At 39.1% G+C, this 26402-nt stretch overlaps 1 protein-coding gene across 12 annotated transcripts in view; it reads left to right on the forward strand.

The window, feature by feature from the left end:
* The window catches only part of NCOA2 (nuclear receptor coactivator 2), a 270883-nt gene that overhangs the window by 108014 nt on the left and 136467 nt on the right, over window positions 1-26402 (forward strand). The window contains exon 3 of one of the 12 annotated variants that reach the window (XM_057737102.1): window positions 10162-10283. The exons of the other annotated variants lie outside the window; for them this stretch is intronic. The gene's annotated coding sequence lies outside the window, so the exon portion shown is untranslated. The remainder of the gene's footprint in view (window positions 1-10161; window positions 10284-26402) is intronic. 12 annotated transcript variants of the gene reach the window in all.

Consider the following 26402-nt stretch of genomic DNA (forward strand, 5'->3'; position numbering starts at 1 on the left):
AGAATCCGCCTGCCAGTGCAGGGGACACAGGTTCGATCCCTGCTCCAGGAAGATCCCACATGCCACGGAGCAACTAAGCCCGCGTGCCAAAAAAACAAACAAACAAACAAACAAAAAAAAAAAGAAAAGGCACACGTAAAACAAACACGCACAGGAGCCAGCGGGCAGCTCACGGGGGTGGTCCCAGTCAGGTGTCTGTGAGACCTTGGGCACGTTGTTTCTTTTTCCTGGACTCAATATGACAGAATCTGAAAGATTACAAGGAGAAATCTATTGTGACCCTACAATCAATCTGAAAAAAAAAAAAAAACCATGGGGGACTTCCTTGGCGGTCCAGTGGTTAAGACTCCATGCTTCCACTGCGGGGGGCACAGGTTCCATCCCTGGCCGGGGAACTAAGTTCCTACGTGCTGCATAGTGTGCCAAAAAAATAAAAATAATAATAATAATAAAATAAAAATTTAAAAACTAATAAGAATTTTTAAAAGCCATGAATGACCATTTAAAATGCACATCATTTGGGTGTTACACATGCTTTGAGGATGGAGGAAAAGAGGTTGATGTAGTTTAAGTAGTGTATCCCTAAAACCAGGACCCTGATATCTAGCATGGTTGAAATTCCCCGCTAGTTTTCTATCTTTGCCTAGGGCATCTCTGGAAGCCTTTTCTCAGTTTCATGGATGATCTAGGTTAGTAAGGTAACAGTTGGCGTTGAGACACAAAGTGTGTTCACTGGAGCTGAGTCTGTGTGAACCTGCATGCCAGAGGGTGGGCTCTGCCTTTCCCACTTTTATTCTCTGTGTCCAGCCCTGCTGGTGGGGCCTTCTTTAATGAAAGTGAAAATCCAGTTTTAAGCTAACACACACACAGTATACACACACAAAGTGAGTACATTAGTATTTTAGAAAACTGGGACTTTGGGATCACTCTGTATAGCACTGCACATTAGAAGTTGGATCCTATTACTTGGGTTCAATATTATATCAGACTCAGCACTGGCCAGCTGACACTGTCATTACTGATTTTGAAAGAATCATGGAATTTATACCAGGGAAAATTTGCAATTGAGAAAAAACAAATCCACTGACCTGCCTAATTTCATAGTAATTACTTAGTAGTAAAGATGAAATCCACTGGAGGGTTACCCTGTTGCCCATCTAGCCCCTTTTTTGATAGATGTTTTTGTATTAGTTGATTTGTGCATGATATCTTTATTAATCTTTATAATCAATCCATACGCAGCTAGTTGGATATCATGAGCTTGGATTAATACGAACCCCATGCTGAGATGCTGAATTAAATAATATTTTTCCTTTACATTGCTGTTAAGTAGAACCTCCTAAAAGGAAATTAGAAAATAACACATGCATGTACACACTTAATAATTTGTTGCGGTCCATGGACATTCTCTATTATCTCCCACCCCTTATAAAGTTTCATTATTTTGTATTGGTATCAAATATTTAGAATGATGGTCCTAAGGACTGTAAGATCTTAAATTGTGGGGAAAGATAAAATTGTCTTTAGATTATAATATTTATAGTCTATAATCTCCTATATAAAATAGGAGATTATTGTCATACATTTTTTAGGAGAGCCAGTGTGGGCTGTGTGGAAATAATGAATAATGAACCAGGTTTGGTGGTGGTAGGGGGGTGACATTTGTCATCTCACAAGCATCCTAATAGTGGTTTTATTGTATACGCGCTACTTCATAGATGTGAAAGCCTGAAATTCCGAAGCCTAATGCTTTTTTCTAAACAGATACTGAGAGAAGCTACGAACACACCTGCCCCGTGGTGTTAAGCAGGACTTTGGGGCTACACCTCCCTTCGCTGGGAGGCCTCTGATTCTGTTCAGCGTTGTTCCTTTGGCCAGGAAAATTCAGTGCGGCAATGAATTTCCTAGGTTAGAGGTTTTTCTGAGAATACTCCCTAGCCAGTTGCAGTTCCCTTACCTTTTCCCCTGATCTGCTAGAAGGCACATGCATGTTTTCTCTGTTACCAGGTGCTTATGCTCCCTGAATGGGAGAGGGATCTAAGTCGCCACTGCTACAGAAGCATCTTTCGTAGCTGGGATTTCTAATCTATTTTTGCCTACAATTTAATGACTGGCTCGTGATGCTCAGTGAGCATCTTCCTCAGAAGCTTCCATAGGCGGGCTGGCTGGTGCACGTGCCGCTCCTCCCCACCCCACTCCCCTGCAGATAGCTATATCTGGTGCCACGTTCTCTCCACACAGGCCACACGGGCCTCCCATTCTTCTTTTTTTTTTTTTAAACATATATTATTGTTTTTTCTTCCCCTAATTTTATTGAAGTATAGTTGATTTGCAATGTTGTTAATTTCTGCTGTACAGCAAACTAACTCAGTTATACACATATATATTCTCTTTCATATTCTTTTCCATTATGGTTTATCTCAGGATATTGAATACAGTTCCCTGTGCTATAGAGTAGGACCTGGTTGGGTTTTTTTTTTTTTTTTTAAAGTTAGAAGAAAGTTATTTTTCTAATTAATTAATTTATTTATTTATTGGCCGCATTGGGTCTTTGTTGCTTCGTGTGGGCTTTCTCTAGTTGTGACGAGCGGGGGCTACCCTTTGTTTTGGTGTGCGGGTGTTCTCATTGCAGTGGCTTCTTGTTGCGGAGCACAGGTTCTAGGTGCGTAGGCTTCAGTAGTTTTGACACGTGGGCTCAATAGTTGTGACTCATGGGCTCTAGAGCTCAGGCTCAGTAGTTGTGGCGCACGGGCTTAGCTGCTCCTCGGCATGTGGGATCGTTCCAGCCCAGGGCTCGAACCTGTGTCCCCTGCATTGGCAGGCGGATTCTTAACCACTGCGCCACCAGGGAAGTCCCTGGCCTCCCATTCTTGATATTTCACAAGCAGTGGGACGTCACCAACGATGTAATGCAAAGCCACTCTTTAGGAGAAAGGGCCCGGTAGTGAGGATAGGATGGATTCCTGTGAGGAAAAGCTCCAAGGCTGCACAGTGTGGATGCCTGCACCCACATCCGGTTTTCCCATTTTCCTCTGTCATATTGTTCTTTCTCCTGTACTCTATCAGTCACTGAGGACACAGATCGTGTCTGCATTTCCATATCTCTCCCTGTCTTCAAGAAAAGAAATCTAGCTTAGATGAACACCCAGTTTTGTTTCATGAACACCTTGTGAACTGGCTCTGCCCTTCTTAATTTATCCACAGGGAAGTAGTTGGTGGACTGTATAAAATTCAATATTCCTACATCTTACATGAAATCAGAACAATTCTGCATAACCAAATCTGATCTTTTTTGTTTGTTTTGTTTTTTTGGCACACGGGCTTAGTTGCTCCATGGCATGTGGGATCTTCCTGGAGCAGGGATCGAACCTGTGTCCCCTGCATTGGCAGGCGGACTCTTAACCACTGCGCCACCTAGGAAGCCCCCATATCTTATCTTTAATTTCACCAAATCGATTCCCTGGAAAACAAATGAATTTTGATTTACCCGTGGTTGTATAGGCTTAAAAAAAAAAAGTGTCCGAGACTTAAAGTAAATAATATAGATTCCTACAGAATCATGGTCTGCTCTCAGTTGGTCTAATTCTGGTGTTGGCTTTTATCATCCTGGAAGCTTCAGGTGTCCCAGTTTTCAGGGGGCTTAGGATTCTGCTCTGGCTCTGGCAACCTTCTTATTGTTTCACCCATCAAAGGAAGTAGTCGGAGTCCAGCTCTATTACTAGAAGTCATGCCTTCCATTAGGTATCCCTAAGGATAGCGCATATTCTTTGCCTGAGCTTTGAACTATATAAATGTTTAGTTTAAGAACTGTAAAATGGCACCAACAGTGTGAAATAGGTAGTCATTTATTTTGATGCGTAATTATAGGCTAACACAGGTGGATGATTCCTGATGTGTAGCCCTGGACTCTCTTGGCTGCCCGAAAGAAACTCAACTCAAATCAGTGTGAGCCATACTGGAATTTATTTCCTCACATATCTGGGAAGTCCAGGGCCACAACTAACTCTGGGTGCATCTGGATGGCTGATTTAAACGATGTCATCAGAAACTTCTCTCTTTCCTTTGTCTCCACTTTCTTCTGTGTTAGCTTCTTTTTTCAATTAGGACCTTATGCGATGGCAGAGAAGGCCATCAGCAGCTCTGGCTTACATCACTTTAACAGCCAGTGTTCCCCTTTAAAGAGAGTGTTTCTTTCCTGATAGTACCAGCAGAAACCACAGGAATGACTCTCGCTGGCCCAGCACATATGATCTGCCCATTTATGAATCAGTCCAGCCAGGGGACTGGGGGTAGAGCAAGCATCTTCCCGAGTCCCTGGTCACACTAGAGGCTGCGTGGAAGTGATGGCAGTCCCCTGGGGACCCATACAGCCTGACAATGGAGGGTTACTTGCCTCTACTGGAAAGAGATTAAGCCAAGATGAAGGTTTGTGTTTTGTGTTTTTTTCACCAATATTTTTTCAAGCCCGGAGCATAGAAAAGTCCTACCTTCTCACCGGCAGTATTCAGGTATGCCAATAAGTAGCATTCTGTCATCACAATCACAGATGTGTGTTGAGAATCCACTCTGTGCCATTCATTGTACTAGATCCACTAAGAGAAAATCACAAATTTTTCTCATTTGGCACTTATATTATCATGAAGATGATGGCTATAAAAAGGTAGAGTATAAACAGCTCTGTGGCTGAGGGAAGCACCCATCAGGGAGATGGGGGCAGTCCCAGGCAGAGAGAGCAGCATGTACAAAGGTCCAGTGGTGAGAGAGAGTAACTAACTGAAATAATTTCTTATAGATGCCACAGACGTAGTCAGAGGTCAGGATCGCAGAGGTTAGTGAGGCCAGATTATCTAAGAGTCTTTTACTTACAAAGGCATTTTTACTTTAATCTCAAGTGCCGAGGGGATCTATTGAAGGGTTTGATGCAGGGAAATGAAATGATGACATTTGTATTTTGGAATGAATACCCTGCACTGGTGCACCTGCCCTAAAGGAGGGCAGGCCTGGAGGCTGAGCCACATTTAGACCATTGAAGTAAATCCAGGTGAGATGATGAGGTGAACACAGGTGTGGTGGCAGAGGTGATGGGGCTACCTAAGCAGAGCTGAGCAGTATCAAAGCAGTTCAGTAGGAAGGTAGTAATTGAAGGCTTAGGGATGGAGCACTCATTCCAGGTCTGACAGACAACCGGGCTTTGTCTTCTTTGGATACCCAGGGTCCCTATAATCTACATCATGCTATTAGCACAAACTGATTAGTAGATTTTCTGTATTTATAAAAATATGAGTATGGGAATGTTCATAGCAGCTTTATTCATAATTGCCATAAAGTGAAAACACCCCAAATGTCTATCAGCAAGAAGAGTAAAATGTGGTGTATACACACTATAGACTGTTACCCAGCAATAAAAAGAAATGAAGCACTGATACATGTTCAGAATGGATTAGCCTTGGAAATACTACGTTTAGTGAAAGAAGCCGGTAATAATAGGCCACATATTGTATTAGAATAAGCGAATCGACAGGGATGGAAGGAAGGCTAGTGGTTGCCAGGGACTGGGCTGGGCCTGGGGGAAATGGGAGAGGCTGCTAATGGGGTTTCTTTGTAGAGCAATAAAAATGTACTAAAACTGACTGTGGTGTGGGTTATACAACTCTATACATGTATTGAAGACCATTAAATTGTACGAATTTAAACCATTTAAGTTGTATGGCATGTGAATATCTCAATAAAGCTATTATAAAAAATTCAAATATGGAAGTAAAGTCACCCTTACTTTATCTGGAAAACAGTAGACCAGCTGGTAGAAACGGGCATGTAAAATACATCAAAAAATGACAGTGAGGAGATAGCATAAAACAGAGAAAAAAAAAACCTTATATGTGTAACAACAGGAGAATGGATAAATTATAATATATTCATCAAAAAAGAAATGACAGTAAGAATCCTAATGATTAACAAATCCATATAAAAATATTAATAACTAATAGATGTGACCTAAAATTAGCATTTGTAGAACATTTAGTATAGGAGTAAAATATCTTTACTTAACTCTCTAACCCTTAATACTGCTGTTACTAATTACCGAAGAACACCATTTAACATGGCAGGGAAACAGTATAATATAGTTTAGAAAGATTTTATTTTAACATGCAGAGATTTTGGATCTTCTGAAACACTTTCAGGGTCAGTTTCATTTAACTGAAAAATTTAGCATATTGGACAACTTCAAAGAAGAATCATTAAAGAATTTCTCACCTAACTTTGAGATTTTTTAAAAGGAAAGAAAAGATTATTACTTGGAACAACAGAAAAGGCAACAGATGATGATGACGACGGCGACGACATAGAACAAAGATGTAGAACGATAGAAAGCGCGCTCTAATTAGGGAGGTAAAATAGCCACACAGATCAAAGTGTGGGGTTTCAGAAGGAAATTGGTTAGTTGAGCCACTCAACTCCTAGGTGACTTCTGTCACTTATACTTTATTGCATAAATATTTTGCAAACCATTTTGGCCCTTTTGTCTCATTTTTATATGATCACTGGACTAATCAGGAAAAAACAAAACCTTTACTGTTTTAATAAGGAAACCAAGGAAATGAGAATCTATAGGAGTTGCCCATGGTTGGGATTGGGGAATAAGCGTTAAGTGGGAAATCTCCCTAAGCTTTGCCTAGAAAGAATCTTAGAAATTGTCTTACGACAAGGTATTTTGGCTTTAGTATATTTATACTTTATCATTTTTTGTTATTGATTCTAAAATTACTTTATTTGTAAAATGAGACAGAAAAAATAGTAGGTAAAATATTAGTAGCTAATAAAGAATTAAAAATTATCAGAAATTTAAAAATACCATGTATATGTAGATGATGTCTATGTTTTTAAAAGGTCTGTGTATCAGAATTTTAGAGAATTGTTTCGAAAATTGTAGGTGTACCTCCATTTAAAATTTGGCATTCAAAAAGCTTTGCTGCAGTATTTTTGAATTTGTCTTAAATCCCCTCAATTTGCTATTCTTTAATGTTAATCCCCGCCCCCCCAAGAGCAAGTCCCTGATCTTAGAGGCTGGAGGATTTATTTGTCTTTCCTGAGAATTTCCTTTCCTTATCTTTTTAATTGCAGTGCTGTTATGGGTCCTGTCCCAGATTTCTTTCTTAATTTTTCTCTCTTTTCATTTAATTTAGGCATATCTATTTCACATTAGTATTGTGCCTCTTTTTATCTTGGAGGAAGTAACTGGAATTCTCTGAGTGTATTGTAAAATTCTTCTATTTAAATTAATGGCAAACATTGAAATATGTCTGTGATAATTAGGGAATCATTAATAGAAAGGGGAACAATTCTAGATTTTTTCAAAAGTCTTTTCAGTTCAGTATTTTACATTATATGTAAGTTGACAAAAAGCTCTTTGCAAAGTTTAGTGTTACTTTGAGCAGAGTGAGCGTATGTTTTAGCCAAAATATTTCTACCATACTAACAGCTACACAGCCTTTATGATCTACAAAGGTGTCCTTACTTAAGCATAGGAACCACTGTCTATCTGTCTGTCTGTCTATCTGTGTATCTATAACAGGATTTTTGTCACAATTTTAAAAAAATTAGACAACATGTATTCTGCTGTTTGGTCACATCTGTCCCATCCTAGTTCTCTGAAAGAATTATCAATTAGAGTCTAGTTCTTTGTGTTGGTGTTCTAATTAATTAGGAAAGGGAAATTTGCTTTTAAGTCTATGTGAAAGCCCTTGCTAATTAGAAACATTACTTCAAAATTTCTTATTTTCTTCGCTTAACTTGTTCCTCTTCAGTTAGCTCAGATTTTTTGTTTGTTTTTTAAATGAGTAATACAACGTTGATTTAACTCATTTTAATGTATCAGATTCCTACATATAAAATAGTTTAAATAGGAGTTGATCATATGTACTGCCAGATTACTCAGTTTAAAAATAGGACTTAGGAGTTTTTTAAAATACTAAGTTCTCCTTATGTATTGAAAACAGAATTCAAATTTTCATGATTTTATATAGTATATTTGGGTCTACAGTTCTTTTAGAAGGTAAACTGCAGCTGTATGTTACTGTTTTCTTATTTCTTTTTAAAGACTATATTCTATCCTTTCACATTACTCCTCCTGAATTTATGGTGATTATTTCAATTTACTGGAAATTTCCGGTGATTAAGGATAGAGTTTGGCAAGTAAAGCTTGATAACTGTAAATGAGAGAAATAAACCGAAAGTGAGAGAATTTTAGAACGTGGTATATTTGTACTTTTTTTGAATTTTGGAGTGGTTGCTAATTTTTTAAAATCATCAGAACTACAGATCAAACCTACTGGTTGGGTGAAAGGGCCTTTTTATTAGCCATGTATGGGCTCTTTATACACAGACGTTTTAATATGTTTAATTGTAGTGTAGATCTGTTTGGTCTAACTCACTGTGACAGTTCTCCAGTCCTGAATCCCAATCGTGGGAGACAGTGCATCAGTGTTTCTCTTGTGAACATTAGAAGTGAAATGAGTGGGGTTAGTGAGCATCTTGAACATAAGTAGAGTTCACTTAGTAGCAGCAGTTTTGAGGTCCTGAGTATGAATACTTTTTCAATTCACATTCTTCGTGAATTGTTGGGTTGCAAGCCATCAGTGTTTTCTATATAGGAGTTAGAATAATTGTTATATACTGAAAGTGGTGTCTTTGGGAGAATCATTTTGGGGGAAGTTTAATCCTTTTCCTAAATATATAAATAAACTTTTTTTGCTCTATCATTAAAAACTATCCATAATAGGAATGTGAATGGATTTGGGGATAGATCTCTTGCACAAATTTCTGATTGGGTATACCCACATTGCTCAGAGAATTGTTCAAGGATTACATAACATAAAATAATTTTGTGATTGGTAATTAGTAGAAAAGTATACTGTAAACTTTTGACCCTATTTAAAAAAAAAAAACAACAAAAAAACCCTGGAGTTGTGTAAAGTACCTACAGATGGCAAGATTTAGCAGATAGTCAACTCTCACCCTTCATAGCAGTTATGATCAGGTTACACTCTGCTCTGGAAACTTAAGTGTTTTAATGGGGTAAAGTTGGATCTAAATTGCCTTTTGGGTGTTTGTATATATTAGAGAACCATCTAATACCTAAAAAATTCAGCATTTTGTAAGTTTTTATTGTTGCTTTAGTCAAATGTTTCCTTGAAATAAGTTTGACATAATAAGTTAAAACCACTTAGCTGTTTGCCAACTGCCTTAGGCTTCTCTTATCATTTAAAAAATTAAAAGTATGTTTTGGCAGCCCATATATAGGTACTGATTAATCTCTTTGTCCACTTCAATAATCTCAGAAGATTTAGAAACACAATTATTAAAAGCAGGGCACAGGTCAGTTTTTAAAATAGAAAACAGAGATAAAGTTATTTTTCTAGTAGAATGTATAAGGAGCTACATACATTGTATCAGTTGGCTTGTAATTAATGTATTTCTCTGTTAAATGTTTCTGATAGCATTAAAAGTGACTTTTAAAAAACTGGGAATGAAAGAGTAGTTTTCTTCATTGAAAATATTTTTTCATGCGTGTTTAACATCTCCATAGATTGAACAATAAAAGGATTATTTACCTCTTCAAAGAGGATTTCTATTTAGGAAACTAGAATGTTCTCTTTTTTTCAAACATTAAACATTCAGTTTAATGCTGCTTTCTAACATGAGATCCCGTTGGTATGATTGTGTCAGATAAAGAATTGAAACTATTATGGTTTCTACCACTGACCTAACCAGTAACCAAGTTGTTCCTTTTCTTGTGTTCCCTCTTCACTTCCACACTCCTCCATCTCCTCATTTGGGTTGATTTGTAATCTGACTCTTGTGACAGATGTTAGGAGGTGGAGCAAAGGGATTCTCTGTTTTTAGACCCATCGGTTAAGAGACTGCTGTATTAAATCTATGGTCAGAAGAAAATTTCTTTAACCTTTTAAAACTACTGTTATCAAAGGAAAAGCACAGGGTAATATAAACAAAAATGACAAAGAAAACTTAAGGGAGGAGTAGAAGAGACATGAAGATAAGTCAGACAGACACTACTAAGGATGTTTTGGAGGAGGGGGTAGGCTTTTCATGTTGAAGCATGTGCTTTGCTTTTACTGAATGTGGCTTAATTTCTGTAAACAGCCCTCCTTCTGGGATGAATGCGTTTTAGCCATGTCTGTACCTGTAGCAGAATACTGGTGATGAAAGCTTAGAGGCAATTTGAAGATGGGAGACGAGAAGTGAAAAAGCTTGAAGTTTCAGAGGTACCGCAGATTCCACCAAGTTTGAACACATTCTGAAATACCAAAAAAAAAAAAAGTGTTTTCACAACTCTGGTTTTCAACTGTTTACACTAAATTTTCATAAGTTGGAGATCAGTTGACTCAAAATACATGTACTTTAAAATATTTTTTTCAGTAGTTATGCCTGTGTGCCGAAGCCTTAGATTTTTCCAATCTCCTTATCCAATTTACTAGAATCTGTCTGAAATTTTTCCTGGGGAGAGTAAAGGGCTTTTCACTAGGAACTTCCTTGATTAGGCATTGATTTCAGGAGCAAGGGTGAGTTCTGCTAGTTGAATGTGTAGAAGCCATGTTTGCAAACACGTGGGTTCTGGGCTAGTGTGCAGGTACATGGGATCAGAAGCAGGTGATTTTTGGTCCTTCCGGGTTGCTGTGACGTTTCTGCCCATCTCAGAGTGGCCAGAACCTAGCCACACTGTGCCATTGCTCACTCTTTGTCTAAAGCTTGGCAGAAAAGAGCACTGACATGATCCTGGTTTTAGTTTTTGACGTTGAAAGCACTAACATGTAAGCTCTGGAAAGCATTTAATCACTGTAGTTTCTACACAGGCAAGTCCAGTGAGGGCAGCTTTTAGTAATTTACAGCATAAGAAGTTGAGTATTTGTTCTCCTAAAAATCTTACTTTATTAGAGCATTTAATTTAAAAGGGGAAAGAGCTTCTCAGTTTTCGCATTAGAGAACACAAAAGAAAACACATAATGACTGCTTATTACATAAGCATAGCAGTTTAAATTTACAGCCAGGGTACCAATTATGTGTACGTTTAGTCAGTTGAAACGTGAAAAATTAATATTAATAAGCTCAGTCTTCTTGACAGTACTCTGGTGCTTATTTTGCCCCATTTCTTTGAGTTTATTATTTTCTATTAACTAAAGAAAAAGATACCGCACACCTGTCATTTACTGTACTGCATCTTGTTTATAATGAGAACCAGGAGTGAATGTTTATTTGAAAGATAGCAAAGAGAGGGTTAAGGAAATGTTTTAAAAATTTTAAAAAGTGTATGCTTGTGTTGCTTTTTTAAATGGGCCAAGATATATTTTTCAACATGTATCTTCCCTTTAACTGCGTGTTACAAATAAACAAAACATTAACAAAATTAGCATTTTGAAGTGCACTCATAGATGTTTAGTTGCTGATTTAATCTGCTTGGAAAACTCCTACAAAGCAGGTACTCTATTTTAAATAAATATGGGGTAGGTAATTCATCCATGTTGTCTTTATCTTTAAACTAATTGCTCATAGGTATGTGTTCAAAATAAATAAATTCAAGCATTATTTCATACAGCGTTCTTTTTTTTATTAACCATGGGAGCATGTTTATTTGAACTGACAGTATTGACGTCTGTTGGTTCGGCCGATTTCAAAGTAAGTTTTCTTGTGCATCACAGAAGCAAACCTTTCTTCACCAAGAGCAGCTACAGATATTTAATTTTAATATTTTGTTGTTGTAAAAAGAGGTAGGGGTGCCAAGGTGGCAAGAAAGACTAAAGTAGAATTTTTTATTTTAATTTTTTAATTTTAAAGAAAATTTACACAGCAAGGAAGTGCAGGCTGCCTGGGACAGCACTGAACATCCCGCACCTCTGGTGTTAGGGTGTGATCTCTGTCCGTAAGAATCATCTGCCCTGTGGTAGTAAGTGACTCACATGTAGGTGATGGTACTGTAATCATCTTTATTTCTTAGCATCTTCGTTTTAGAGCTGGAAGAGGCCCTAGGAATCATGTAATTCCTTTAAAGTTAAGGCCTGTAGTTAGTAGACAGTTTTCTGGCTGTTGCATAGCTGCTCATGCATGGGCTGTGCTGGGACATGAATCCTGCTTCTCACCTTTGCAGTTCAGTGGCTCATATTACCAAGCCATAGTGCTGCCCTGATTGTTTTTGTAAATGAAACATTTTCACTGGTGCTATTAGTCAGTCAAAGTGGTATATGTTGAATGTGGTAAAATTAGTAATTAGGGTTTCAGTGAAGATGTGTTATATGTAACACACGTCTTAGGTTATAACCTAAGGCACCCTAAGCTATTAGAGTGAAAATTAAAGGTTCAGCATAGGCATATCTATGAATTTTTTTTTTTTTTTATTGAGGATGAATTTAGGTCGACAGTGTGACTGTATTTTGTATATTGGTTGCAGTTAGTATAAGAAAAGTCTGCCCATGTTTGCTTTGAAATATATGAACTCAACTTGGAATATTATGGTACTATCAAAGAGTGTATTTTCAAAGGCTGAAATAATGAAGAAAAATACTTTTGTGATGCTATTAGGTGATAATGGTAGGATTCATTTTTATACACTGATTTTTTTAAATTATGTTTTGTTTAAAATTGTTAATTTTTAGTGAATAGGTGGGAGGGAGGCTCAAGAGGGAGGGCATATGGGGATATATGTATAAATGTTGCAGAAATCAGTCCGTCGAGAAACCAAGCACCACACTCGGAGGGTTGGAGAACTCAGGTTTATTAAACCGGCAGCCCCAGAAGAGCTAACGCTCCAAAGTTCTGGGCCCCGAGCTCAGGGGAGCTTTACTTTTATAGGGGTCAGTGCACATGTTTACAGTTAGCATGGGTAGATTGGTTACTTGGTTAACAGATTACAGAAGTTTCCAAACAGAAACTTAAAAGAGCAGGTGCAGAACATTCCATTTTTAGCAAAACATCTTATGGTTACATTGGATTGCTAGGCCATCCTGTTTTTTTATTTTTCTTGGCACAGTAAGCATATTTTATAAAAGCAGAACAAGCATGGAGTTATTTTTAGCTGAGTGCAAGTTTCTAATTTTCCTCTTCATAAATACAGCTGATTCACTTTGTTGTACAGCAGAAACTGGCACAACAGTGTAAAGCAATTATACTCCAATAAAGATCTGAAAAAAATTATTAATTTTTGTTAATAGTATCTTCAGATAGTAGAAATATGAGTGTTTCCCTTCTTTCTTTACTTTTCCCTACTTTTCACATTTTTTTCCTAGGGAATATTTTTTCTTATAAAAAACAATGAACCTGTTGGGGATTAAATGATAAACATTTGTCCTTATAGATAAACTGAGTAGATAGCTGATAATATCATACTTATAATTTTTTAAGCTTAAAAGGACCTACTCACCAGAAAGATACTTGCTCAACCTTACTGTTAAAGCATTAAAACTATACTTAACACCTTATTCCTCCAGTAACTGGTGTTACTTCCTATTAAAAGTACAGAACTTGTATAGAATCATATCAGGTGCTGTTCTGGTTTGCTTATACTAACTCATTTCATACTACAATTCTTAGGAGGTAGCGCTGGTGCTGGTGCTGGTGAGCTAGTTGCTCTTTCAGGGAGGAGGAACCTAAGGTATGGAGGTGTGAAACAATTTTTCTGAGGCAGCACATCTAGTGCAGCCAGTATTTGAACCAGTCTGGCACCAGAGCCCGTAATCTTAAATATTACGTAGTAGTTACCTAGATGTTGCATTGTGGTGTAGAAACACGACGTAGGAAGAAAAGATTTAGGAAGAAATAGTCAAACTATGTCTAATGTAAGATTTTGCCTACACACTGAATGTAAAGATTTAGGAAGAAATAGTCAAACTATGTGTAATGTAAATTTTTGCCTACAAAATTTCTTTTTGCTGCCATATCATGTAAAATTGCTACAGTGAGTGTCAGTACACTTGGAGGCTATATTATAGGCTACAGATAGTCGACTGGAAATTCGCTTTCAAGGGGTGGGTCTCAGTGAGCTTCCCAGGTAGCTGCAATGGAGGGGCAAGTCTGTGGCACTGCCAAAGTGGAGAGATGGGCCTTGAATATTCAGACAGTCAGGACAGAGAACAAAAGGTAGTTCCAAGAATGGGCTGCAAAGGAAGATCACAAGGGCAGACTCCAAATTGTAGAAATTGATTTCAAGAGCAGCTGCTTCTCATGTGGGCCACTCTACCAAGCAGAAGCAGCGCGTTTCTAACAGAAGTTAATAATTCTTCTGAGAAACTAGCTAGGCCAGCCAGTCAGTCACTAGCGAATTTCCATGTATCCTACTTCAGACCGGAAGTCAAATATGAAATGATTTTATGTGAAAAGAAGTAAAAAGTTTATTGAGATCATATTTATTCCAGTCAGCAATTTTCTAATTTCTCTGTTCTTTTCCAAGCACCGTTTTCATTGGTGCTTTAGCAGCGTGATAAATACCTACCGTTTGTCCTTAACTGTAGGTGATAAGTAGAATGATAAAGATACTTTACATATATTCAGTAGAATAATTTTACGGCCTTAAGAGCTTATTATTGGGGCTTCCTAGGTGGCGCAGTGGTTAAGAATCTGCCTGCCAATGCAGGGGACACAGGTTCGATCCCTGCTCCAGGAAGATCCCACATGGCGCGGAGCAACTAAGCCCGTGTGCCAAAAAAAAAACAAAAACAAAAACAATGTAAGGGCTTCCTAGGTGGCGCAGTGGTTAAGAATCCGCCTGCCAATGCAGAGGTCACGGGTTCGATCCCAGCTCCAGGAAGATCCCACATGGCGCGGAGCAACTAAGCCCGTGTGCCAAAAAAAAAAAAAAAAAAAAGAGCTTATTATTTAACATATAATCAAAATATTTTAATTGACTAGTTTTGTAGGTCCTCTTTTCTTTCATATGTTGGTCAAAGATGTCATTCCTATCACCTAGCAGAAATGGAATGAATCTTTATAAGCATTTCTTGTAGGAGGTAAGGATATTGGCTTCTATTGAAAACAACCTGATAAATAGCTGTTGGACTACGGGGTGGATACTTCTCTCTTCTTACATAATAAATAACGTAGGTCTTTTCCTAATTTATTTATTTCTCATAACAATTGTGAAAGTCTTCTCAGGTGTGAATATTTTCATTTTATGGAGATTAATGAGAGAGAGAATTATGGCCAGAGGTGGTAAGTAGTGGAGCCCAAGTTGAAACAAGACCTTCTGACTCCAAGTCCATTGTCCTTGTTGTGTAGGTATGTACCTCACGAGAAGATGTCATTATTCAAAGCTCCAAGGATAAGCATTAATTATTTTTGGTCTAAAACATAGGTGATATAACCTTATCATTTCAAAATTCATTTAGCCAGAGAATATTTATTGAACTCTGACCACTACAAAGTAGTATGTTAGCTCCTCTGTGGGAAAACATGAATCCTTTGCCTTTAAGAAGTTTATAGCATAGTTGAGGTTGACATATAAACATTAACAAAAAGACCAAGGCAGTTTTTTGTTTTTTAAAAAATATTTATTTTTTTATTTAGCTGCGCCAGATCTTCGTTGAGGCACGTGGTATCTTTTAGTTGCAACATTCAAACTATTAGTTGCGGCATGTGGGGTCTAGTTCCTTGACCATGTGGGATCTAGTTCCCTGACGATTTGGGATCTAGTTCCATGACCAGGGATCGAACCAGGCCCCCTGTACTGGAAGCACGGAGTCCTAGCCGCTGGACCACCAGGGAAGTCCCGGCAGTTTTCAGTTCACGTGTAGTATACATAGGCATTCCATGAGTGCCCTTTAGGCCTCCTGCCACATGCCTACATCCAGTAAGTAATTGAATGGACAGATGAGTCCAAATGAGGGCATGTTGGTTAGGGAAGGGTGTATGGGGGAGATAAAACTTGTGACAAAGCCTTGGAAGACAACTGAGATTCGGACACCTGAAGAGAGGTGGTGGAGGTGTAGCATTCTTGGCAAGAGACACAGCCTGAACAACGAGCGGGAGAGGGCGATGAGCAAAGCCGGAGAGCGCTCTGCGTAGGGGAGGAGGAGAGGGCACTGCGCTGAGCCAGTTCAGAGGCCTTTAAACGCTGGGTTAAAAGCCTCTTCTTTTCGTTCTCCAGGCAGTGGCTGCCATCAGAGATTTACATGTCAGGATCTGATGAGTGAGATTACCGAGGTGACGTTTAATGTTAATTGATTTGCTCTCGGTGCACAGGGTGAGTTTGGGGGTGAAATGGAGAGGAGGAGGCCAGAGGCCAGAAGAGTGGGAGGCGAAGGCTTGGTTTAGAACAGTGGGCGCCACATCCCAACTGGACCAAGGGTCCTGGCATCAGGAAGGCAATCAGTAGATTGTCTGAAAGAAGTTCAATACCCCCCCCCCCCAAAAATAGAATTACACATAGAATAATCATCTTAAAGTTAAAAAGAACTAGTGTCTTATACTGTGTTCTGTTCAAGAACTACCAAGATAAAATCTTATTTGCGTTTTAAGTGTTTATTATTTACCAATTGAAAAACACTTTTTTGACCCCTTTTCTTTGGATTATTTATAGCATTCTCTCTTTTCTCAAAGATAACTGCTATCTACAATTTGTTGTTCGTACTCATGCTTTTTATTTTTGCTTTTTGGTTTTACTCTTTGTGATTTTAATTGTTTTTATAATATTTGGTATCATTTTATATATTTTAAAACTTGATTAAATATACCACACTGCCCATTTTGTTTTGCAACTTGCTTTCTTCCTATAACACTATCTTGTTTTGAGATAATGTCTGTGTATTTGCAAACCAGTCCATTGTATAGTCTTCCATTATACGAGCATGTCACAGTTTGTCCCTTTTCCTCTTGATGAACAGTTAGGTTGTTTCCAACTTTTTGCAGCAAACATTTTTGTGAATGTCAGCTTGTTGTGAGAATTCTTCTGGGGTATTACCTAGGAGGGTAATTGCTGGGTTGTAGGATATGTGATTTAAGATTAATTTTTGATAGTGTGAAGGGTGTGGAATGGTATTTCATTTTACTTTTAATAGACAGTCTCTGATTACTATTGAGATTACACATTGGCCATTTTGGTTCTTTCTTCTGAACTGCCTGTTAATACATTTTGTCCATTTTTCTATGGGGTAATGTTTTATTTTTTATATTTTGTGTTTTATGGGTTTTTTTGTTGTTGTTGCTTTCTTTTGGCTGTGCTGCACGGCTTGTGGGACCTTAGTTCCCTGACCAGAGATCAAACCTAGGGCCTCCCCCCCCCAGGGGGGAAGTGCAGTCTTAACCACTAGACTGCCAGGGAATTCTCTTTTATATTGATTTATAGTTATTGATACTTCAGGTTGGCATCTTTAACTTTTGGTTAACTCTGTTCCTTTTGGTAGTCTGATAAGACTATATTTCTATCAACTATGATTCTAGGCAGCATTATGTTCAGTAACAGTGACCCCTAATTGGTTAACTGTATCTTTAATAGGAGGATAAATGAAATATAAATACCTGATGGGGGAGCCCTAGTGTTGAGATTCCCTGGGTGCAGTGACTCTTGTAAATAAGCATTTCCGTCACAGGGACTTTGGAAGCTTTGCCTATGAACTTGTTAGAAGAGATACGGGTTTCCATGGAGCAGGAAACAGCTAAGCTGCACCCATCTCAGTGTATAACTGAGTTGAACGGATCCTTGGTCTGGTGCAAGTACTTTCCACGGCAGAGCAGAGCCTAATGCTCCCCGGCTGGCACGCCCTGCTCTGGCCTGTATCCTTCTCAGGAGACTGATGCCAGATATTGCCTGTGATTGTTGGGAGTGTGAATATTTAGTTGAACCTAAGAAAACCCTTTAGTGAGTGTTACAGCTATATTAGCACTTAAAATTATCTGAAAGATAGGTAAAGAATTAACTTCTGATGAATATGATACCTCCATGAAATATTTTTAGTTTTCTCATAATGAATTTTAAAATATAATTTGTGCATCTTGATTATGCAATCCTGATGCTAAATGATGGGCTCTGTTAAGGGAAGAGAGGAGTGTCATCATTTATGTCTGTGTGGCTTTGTTGCATGAGTTTAAGTTGGCTGAAATGGGAGAGGGATCAGCATCTGTCGTTTTCCTGCCGTGTTCTCATCATTTTCGATATAGCTTTTGATTTTTACTAGTAATCGACCTAAACCAATGAGACTCCATTGATGGCTTGCAGGCCCTTGTTGGAATACACACTTCTTAGGCATGTGGTCAGATTTCTACAGATTTTTAGCTCAGACTATTTTTTCTTTTTCAAGGAACTGTATTAAATCATGTGATTTAATAGGAAAGTAGTATTTCACAGGTGAAAAACATTTTATATACATTTTAGGAACATATTTATCTTGAGCTAGAGGGATGTATACTTTCCCTTATTCCATTTAAAAATGTAAACAAACAGGGACTTCCTAGGTAGCGCAGTGGTTAAGAATCCACCTGCCAGTGTAGGGGACACGGGTTCGATCCCTGCCCCAGGAAAATCCCACATGCCTCAGAGCAACTAAGCCTGTGCGCCACAACTATTGAGCCTGTGCTCTAGAGCCCGTGAGCCACAACTGTTGAGCCCATGTACCACAACTACTGAAGCCCACGTGCCTAGAGCCTGTGCTCCGCAACAAGAGAGGCCACCACAATGAGGAGCCCGTGCACCACAACAAAGAGTAGCCCCCACTGTCCGCAACTAGAGAAAGCCCATGTGCATCAACAAAGACCCAACACAGCCAATAAAATAAATAAATGAATAAATAAAAAAAATGTGAACAAACATATTTTGATTCAGTTGGTAGAGTTGTTCAGTTTGACTTCTGGGTAGATATGTATATGTATCTTTATTATTTTTAATAAACTATTAAAAATTTTCAGACCTTTAGCTAATCCTTGGTAGACTCATGTGTAGTTGACTGCCCTAATTCAGAAATAAGAACTTGACTGACCCTTGATTTTTCAAACAAAAGGAAAATGCTAAAACTAGGGGTAGAAACTATAGGCGTACCTTAACTAGTGATTTAAAAAATAAGAGGCATAAACATGGCTTTTTCTTTCTTCTAAAAATGATCATACCATATTATATGAGAATGCGTGTTCTGCTGGCTCACTACTTTGCTTCCTTAAAGTTAAAAAAGAAACACAGTCTCTTGGATCAAGGCAGAAATCAAGGCAGCCTTCTCAGGTGTTCTCTCTTACCACATTTGCCACCAGCTCCTTAGCTAGTTTGTGCTTGTATCCGCTGGCTTCTTGTCCTTCCTCTCTCCCCAAGCTGGTATAAGCCTATTGAAGTTGTGTATTCAGTGCACTGAGAGACCATGGTTCATGCTTCAGTAAATACAGGAATATATCTTTGTAAATATTTTTAGTTGTTCTTCATTTTTTAGCCAGGAATGTCTAAGGAATAGATTTTTCTATCAAAACAAGTGATATTGGTTATGTTTTTGTGGAAAACAAATTGACAGACTGTAGTATCTTAAAAGTGGGAGATGCATGTTAGCGTACTTTTCATTCATTTTCTTACTTGACTATATAATGGTGCTTGTGATACTTAACACTAGAAGTTGAACACTTAAACTGTTGATTTCTTTCTTCATTATTCTGTTTAAAGCAAATGATTAGGTATGGTGCCTAGCTCAGCACCAAGCATAGATAGGCCCTTAATCCTCATTAAGCTCTACCCATTTGGAAGTATTAGGGCCAAGAAATATTTTTGAAATGTTAAGATTTATTTCCACTCTCTGAGCATGTATTCATACATTTATAGTATCGAAGCTCCTGGAGAATTGACTTTTATTTGCTTTTGTGTGAGACAGCTCTGTTAAGGAGGGCTGTGATTCTGTTTCTTGGTAGAGGTGTTGAATACGAAGGGATGACTTAGAGCAGATGTCTTCACACTTTACATTTGGCTTATCCCTCTGACTAATAAGTCTTGTGTTTAACACCTGAATCAGGGACCCAGTGCAGTGAATTTGTTCTTTATTCAGGCATTTTAATTTTCATTTACATATGGCATGGTTTGGGCCAGTCAGAAGACTTTTACGTGGCAGACCTTCACTCAGAAACAAAATACAGAAGGGTGTAATAAGAGTTAGTACAAGGATTGAGGGTTTTACTGAGTGTGTCTTATTCTTATTTATTTATTTATTTATTTGACATATTCTTTAGACCTTGAAGTTTGGGCATAGTCTGAGACACTTCATTCTAATCCTAGCTTTGTATTTAAATCATAGTAAACTGTTATGCAAATAATTGCTAATGCTTATTTCTTCATCTAAAATTTTACAAATAATAGTAACGTCTCTCATGTGTTTTAGTGGTAGTTAATTTTTTGCTCTAAACCCCTTAGTTGTCTCTGGAATAAAATGTTTTTGAAATACTGCAAAATTGTTATGGTTGCCATCAAATTTAACAATTTAAGCTTATGTTATGTACCAAGGCATCATACCAAGTGCTACAGAGAATACAAAGATGAGTAATACACAGACTCTGACATCAAAGAATTTTATAATCATAGTGCTGGGCCACTTTCAAGTTTATAATATACTTAGGGTAAAATAAGTTCATAGATAATAATAACCATGATATGCAAAGAATATATTCAGTAGTAGTTTTTTACATTTGTGTCCTCAGCTTCTGATACATTGCCTGGCGTATATCAGATGATCAGTACATGTTTATAGCTTGAATGTAAGCTGCTGTCAGAGTAGTTGGTGGTTCCTGGGGACTGAAACAGGGAAAGATCTCTTGTCTGAAGGGCTTAGGGGAGACTTCAGGAGGAGGTGCCTATTGAGATGATAAAGCCCAGAGGATCAGTTTAGATAGGCAGAGAATGGCAGGGGGACACTTCACTCTCAACAGGAAGGGACGGAATGCACAAATGATACGTCAAGTCTAAGAACATTGGGCACTGCTCCAGTTTGGCCAGGACCATAGAGCTAGAGGAATATTTGCTCGGACAAGCTGGAAAACTAGGTAGATTGCACAGGCCTCTGAATGCCAGATTCCTATTTGATTTCCCAGGGAATAAGAATAAGAGAACGGACATTCTTTGAGCCCCTACTGCGTGTTAGGAACTGTGATAGATGGTTGTTTAAAATCATCACACTTAATCCTCAGTGATGTGAGGATTTTACTGTATGGTGATTTCTATCCCCAAGTTCAACATGAAGGGACAACGGCACTAAAATTTGATACTGATCCTAGGATAAATGGAGAAAGGGAGAACCTTGACACTGAAGACATTCCTGGGGATGCCTACTTTAGAGATGAGGAAATTCCAGCCATTGTGGAGGAATCTGAAAGAAGGTGATGTGATCAAGAGAAACTGTAAAAGTATTATCTAAAGATCTTGGAAATTGATTGGGTTTGGAGATTGAGAGAGAAGGAAGAGTTACAGAAAACTGAATGGGTGACAGAAAATGAGAAGCAGCATACAGAGGAGGAGGAGGAATTTCCTCAGAGAGATGAGGGATACATCTGGGAAAGAGGTCTGTGAGGGGCTGAAAGTTGGGCCCCGGAGTTGAGGTGATGTCGTGAGGCTGGAAGTGTGCATAGCATCCCAGTTTTACAGGTGTGATTCCAGAAACTGCACCAGCAGGTACCATCTGTGAGGAGTGGCTTTATAGCCAGAAGCAAAACAAAGGGTGTTGTTCAAGTAATAACCGTAGGGTTTGGGGGATGTTTTTGTTTGGCTTGGTGGCAGGGAGAAGTACACTCAACACAGGTCAGGGAGGGGAGGTGGGAAGAGAAGCATGGTCGTGCAGTGTCACTGAAGCCAAGGATTGACAAAGGTGTTCCGATAGGAGCCAAATTGTACCAGCCTTGAAGGAAATGGTGAGAAAATATGTATACCCATGGCTCTCAGGAGGGCCTGACCCTGGGGCCTGTTTGGGAAGGTGAGGGGGCAGTGTCGGCTGTCCTGGTGGTGGAGGCAGGCTACTTGTCTGAAGGTCTAGCAGAGAGTAGCAGAATCCTCAGCTGCCCTAGCTGAAATGCCCGCCCCCAATTTCCCTTTTCTCATCCCCCTCTACTTCTTTTTTTCCTCCTTAGCACTTACCACTTCCTTACATATTGTATCTTTTACTCATTTATCTTATTTATCGTCCCTCTCGAGATTATTGTCCCTCTTTAGATTATTACTAGGGCCAGGAAGGCAAAGATGTTTATCTGGTTCACTGCTGTGTCCACAGTGCCTGCAGATACTAAGGACCTCAATGAATAGTGGAGGAGTACATGAATGGAAATGATAGTAATTTGCACAGCAGCCTTTTCTCCTTTTTTTTCTACTGCAAACTGATTGAACGGAGCTGAATCATCTTCGTATCCTTAATAATGCCATGCGTATTGTAGCTTATGTGTAAAGTTTTATTTACAGCAGCATCAGAGGGGAAAAACTGGAGATGTAGGACTCAACTGGTCTGAGGTTAAAATTTGTTCTTACTAATCTGACTCTGATTAGGTTACCAAACCTCTCTCTAAGCCTCATTTTCCTTAGCTGTAAAATAGGGATGAATTAATACCTGTCTTACAGGGCTTTAGCGAGGATTAGAGAGAGAATACATGTCAGAGGGGCTGGCATATAATTTGCACCTAACAAATAACTGGTGTTTTGCAGTTTTTCTGTTGTGTAACCTTGAATAAGTTATTTAACCTCACTGAGCCTCAGTTTTTTCATCTCTAAAAGGGGAAGATTAAACCAGTCTCATGTGGTATTTGGAGGAACCAGTGGGATACCACATGCAAAATACCTCGCTGGCACAATGCCTGTGCACTTGGTGATCATTAAGCACGAGCACCCTCTATTCTTTCTTGTGTGGAGTGTAGTGGGTAAGGCACAGACTCTGGAACAAGACTGCATGAATTCAAATTCCGATCCTTCTACTTACCAGCTTTACTTCAGACTTCTCTGTGCCTTAGTAAATTGGGAGATATGATAGTACCAGCCTGATAATATTGCTGTGAGGAAAAGAGATAAGAATATCAGGGACTTCCCTGGTGGCACAGTGGTTAAGAATCCACCTGCCAATGCAGGGGAAACGGGTTCATTCCCTGGTCCGGGAAGATCCCACATGCCGCGGAGCAACTAAGCCCGTGCGCCACAACTGCTGAGCCCCATGCTGCAACTAGTGAAGGCCGAGCGCCTAGAGCCCATGCTCTGCAACAAGAGAAGCCACTGCAGTGAGAAGCCCCTCGCACCACAACAAAGAGTAGCACCTGCCTCGCTGCAACTAGAGAAAGCCCGTGCGCAGCAACAAAGACCCAATGCAGCCAATTAATTAATTAATTAAAAAAAGAATATCAAAAAACAGTTTAGACCAATACCTGACACATGGTAGGCACTAAATGTGTTTGATTTTTTTTTAATGTGTCTATTGCTTTTTCCTCCCATTAGTCTGTTAAATAGTTTTGACCTGGTGTAATCTAAGATGCCTTGCTTATAAAGAATGGGGCTTCTTTATGAAATTGGCCGTGTTTAAGGGGGAAATATAATAAAACATCAAAATTAATAAAACTACCTTCTCATGGAATGACCTGACTGGATAACGTAGCCGTGGTCTTGAATTTTCTATGTACAACCATGAAAAAGCTACACTTGGGTTCCCGTGCTGGTTAAGATCCACTCAGTAGCAGTGACAGGCTGGTTTACGTCTTAACTTTGAAAACCTTTGTTGTCAATTCTCTTCCATTTATCTATCCCCCCCCCCCCCCCCCGCCCGTCCTGCTAGCTGGTTTTCAGGAATGGGTGGAGGTGTAGTTTGAGTAAAACCCAGGAGGAAGCAGCAAAATTGGAGAGACAGGTGGTGAGTAGTCCGCCAATCTGGAAACCTTCCTCTGCTGCTGGCGAAGGTTTTCTTTACTAGCAAATTATTTTTCTAACAAAACTCCAAGAACATATCCCTAATCGTGCCCCTTGATTCTTCAGTCCGATCAAGGATAAAAGCTCTGTCTTCAAAGAACTACAGTTTATGATATCATTGAGGGCTTCCTGGATCTTTATCCATGTCTAAAACAGGCGTCAGGAAAGAGATGTAGCTACTTCAAAGCAACCCATTCAGTTTCCACTCGTTAGCAACTAGTGTTGCGAAATCTGTCTGTGCTGGAGGCATCCTCTCTCCATCAGCAGAGGTTCTTCTGGATCTTCTCTGTGTGTGATCCACGGCCACCCCAAGTCTCTCTTCCACTGTCACCCTGGTGCCAGCATGGCAAGCAAGGCTTCCTCTCTGGTGCCAACTCCGATTGATTATAGCGATTGCCTGGGGTGGTGGGTCAGAAGAAGGGAGAGGCCACACTCAGGCTCACAGGGGACTCATTAGAAGCCTCTTCTGTGCCAGGGGAGAAAGGGCACCCACAGCACAAGCCTCATGCATCCCATGACAGGGTTCAGCCTTGAGAGACTCCGTCTCATTTCGTGTCTCAGTATTTTTGCCTTTGAATCAGTGTATGTACACCAGTTACCCTAACCCATAGGAAAACAGAAATAAATCAGGAATCCTCTGTTAGCTTGGCTTATAGGGAGTTACCTGTGCTTTTCATGTCTTGCTTCAGGACCACCTTAGATAGCTAAACTATTCTTAGTTCTCTTACTTTTGAGCTGATGAGTAAATTGTTCTCTAACCTTTTTATTGAGCTTCTCTTGCTTAGTTGACACATGGTTTTATCTTCTGTTTTGTAAGTTTGGCAGAAAATACTCCTAAATTTGGGGGTAATTTTACTTGATGGGCTGCTAATAAACAAACACGAATCACTTGACACCTTGGGCGCACAGCAGGTGGCTCTGCCCGCAGTGGTGGTGGCGATGAGGATGGAAGAGACCAGACGCCTCCTTCCTAAAGGAGTGGTCACGTGTGTGTGTCGTGCTTTGGCTTCCCTTCTCAGAGGCGAGAGATCATCTTCAGTCTAACCCCGAGTTCTAAATGTATTACTTAGTATGAATTGAAGTAAACTTTAACTATTTTGGCAGCTGACGAAAAACACTCTTTCATTGAAGCAGTAATGACAATGTAGAAAACATAAGCAAAGCTCTGAATATGAGGACATTTTTGACATTGCCTCACTAAAGTATGACTATGTTAGAATTTTAAGAAAATTGTGGTAAAGTATACATAATAAAATAACCATTTTAACCAAGTTTAAGTGTCCAGGTCTGTGTATATTCACATTGTTGTACAACCATCACTGATATCCATCTCCAGTAGTTTTTCACCTTCCACACTTGAAAGTCTGTACCTCCTAAATACTCAATCCCCAAGTCTCTGCTTTCAGTTCTTTTGGGTACTTACCCAAAAGTGGAATTGCTGAGTTACATGGTAATTCCATGTTTAATTTTTCTGAGGAATCATTACACAGTCTTCCACAGCAGCTGTGCCGCTTACATGCCACCAACAATGCACAAGGGCTCCATTTTCTCCAGTATTTCTCCTTGCCCGTATTTACTTTCTAGTTTTTGATAATAACCCTCCTAGTGGGTGTGAAGTGGTATCTTACTGTAGTTTTAGTTTGCATTTCCGCAGTGACTAGTGATGCTGGAGCATCTTTTCACGTGCTTTTTGGCCATTTGTATACCTTTGGAGAAGTATCTTTTCAAGTTCTTTGCCTTTTTTTTTTTTTTTTTTTTTGGTTGCCCGGGGTCTTAGTTGCAGCAGGCAGGCTCCTCAATTGCGGCATGTGGGATCTAGTTCCCTGACCAGGGATTGAACCCGGGCCCCCTGCATTGGGAGCAGGGAGTCCTAACCACTGGGCCACCTGGGAAGTCCCTTTGCCTGTTTTTAATATCAAATCGTTTGGGTTTGGGGTTGTTATGTTGAAGGAGTTCTTTATTTATACTGGGTATCAACCCCTTATCAAATAAATATGATTTACAAGTGCTTCCTTCCATTCCATAGGCTGCCTTTTCATTCTGTTGATAGTATCTTATGATGCACAAAAGTTTTTAATTTTGATGAAGGCCAACTTATCTATTTTTTTCTTTTTTTATGTGTGCTTTTGGTGTCATATCCAAGAAATCATTACCAAATCCAGTGTCATGAAACTTTTATGTTTTCTTGTAAGAATTGTATAGTTTTAGCCGTTATGTTTAGGCCTTTAATCTACTTTGATTTAATTTTTTATATGTAAAGTAAGAGTCCCACATCATTATTTTTGCATGTGGATATCCAGTTTTTTCACAGAGCCATTTGTCAAAGCAACAAATATGAAGGCCCCATTGAATGACCTTATTTAGCACCTGTGTCAAAAATCATTTGACCATATATATGAGGATTTATGTGTGGGCTATATTAGACTCAAGGGTAAGTATCTTACTTTACATATAAGTCTCATCACGTCTCACTGATTTATTGTTACAGATTGCTAACTCTTTCCCCAAGTAGTATCATCTC

The sequence above is a fragment of the Hippopotamus amphibius genome, chromosome 5, assembly GCF_030028045.1.
Source record: "Hippopotamus amphibius kiboko isolate mHipAmp2 chromosome 5, mHipAmp2.hap2, whole genome shotgun sequence".
In the NCBI taxonomy this organism is placed as follows: domain Eukaryota; kingdom Metazoa; phylum Chordata; class Mammalia; order Artiodactyla; family Hippopotamidae; genus Hippopotamus; species Hippopotamus amphibius.